Source organism: Octodon degus, unplaced genomic scaffold (assembly GCF_000260255.1).
Source record: "Octodon degus isolate 3935 unplaced genomic scaffold, OctDeg1.0 scaffold00008, whole genome shotgun sequence".
Classification (NCBI taxonomy): Eukaryota; Metazoa; Chordata; class Mammalia; order Rodentia; family Octodontidae; genus Octodon; species Octodon degus.
The window spans coordinates 6,987,211-6,988,892 of NW_004524584.1; positions in this window are offsets into that span (position 1 = coordinate 6,987,211).

The window sequence follows — 1,682 nt, forward strand, 5'->3', positions numbered from 1 at the left end:
AGCCAGGGAGTAAAACTGTACTCAAGATTGTTTTGTCACTATAAAAAGTTCCACACATGTAAGTTAAACATTATAACTTATTTACTACATGAATTTATGACTGTATTCTCAAATTCATGCTTCATTTGGCCTTTAGTATGTATGTTAATTTAGTAAATGCATATGCAAGCATAGCTGTCTACAAATTTACATAAATATGTTTTATAACATCTAGAAAGGAAGACAGCAAACTCTTGGCAGTAGTTACCTGTAGGGACAAGCTTTGACTGGCTGAGGAAGGAAATCACATCTTACTTTATATTGTGAAAAGGTGATAAAGTTGCAAATAATTCTTTTCAGACAATAATATAAATATTGTAAAATCCAGAAAAGCATTATTTGTCTTTTTTTAAGCAACCTATTATCATAAATTCTTTGAAAAAAATTTAAGGTGTGTATCAAAATTTATGTCTACAGTCAATAACTTTCATTTTCCTACTAGTCAGCTATGAGCACTAGCTCTGGAAAATGCAAAGGTTGGTCTGGTGTGGGGTTCTGCCTGAGATCATAATGTGTGAGGGCAAAGAAGTTAGTCATATCAAAAGCCATAAGACAGGAACAAAGTGAGCAGTATGCCAGAGGTACAATAAATAATTACCATAAAGAGAGACACCTGGGTGGATGGGTGGATGGATAGATAGATGAATAGATGATGGATTGATGGATGAACAGATGGATAGATGATGGATGGATGGATGGATGGATGGATGGATGGATGGATGATGGATGAATGGATAGATGCATGAGGAATGGATGGATGATAGACGAATAGATGGATGAATGAGGGAGGAATCGATGGATGGATGGATGAAGGATGAATGGATGGATGGAAAGATGGATAAGGGATGGATGGATGATGGATAGAGATGGTGAGGTGGAAGAGGAGAATCAAAAGAGACATAGCTCTCCTACAATTAAGAGAATTCAAGAAAGCTCTAGAAAAGTAGCTTTTGAAAAATTAGAATTGGATAGCTAGAAAGTAGAAGGGGAACTGGGAAAGGTGCCTTATGGTGATGACATTTTGTCATTTTTGATTCAATTCCAGTTTTTCTGTCCCTCTCTTTCAACTGAGGGGCAGGGCTAGTATGTTTGGCAACATGTGGGTGCATTTCTTTGTCACAATGACTGGGTGGGTGTCAGAGAAAACTGCATTTAGTGAGATGTTGGCCAGGGTCATTAGATATACCGCAACAAAGAATTGTATTCGTTCACTAATAATGACCATATAGAAAACTGCCAGCAGGTGAGGGAAGCGTACATAGATTTACTATGTCGTAAAGAAATTGCTGACACAGACATCTGCTCATATTTTCTGCTTTTGTCAGCCAGTTTGAGTGACATGACCTCCCTTCTAGGGAAAGGAGCAAGGAAGTAAGACTGGAGGCGAGGGCGAGGGCGCGAGCTGCAGCGCAGACAGTGGGCTGCTCACCGGTGGTGAAGCCTGGTCTTTCAGGAAGGGGAGTTCGGTCATGGCTTTTCATTAGGGGAATGAACTTGCCATATCTACACTTTGGAAAATGCTGAACACCTATTTTTGAAGCTTTTTGGTAATACAAATATGAAGTGATGATGAGTTAATTTTTTAGAACTTCATCTGGGCGTTATTCCAGAAAAAGAAAGAATTTTTTTAAGTCTCCAAATTT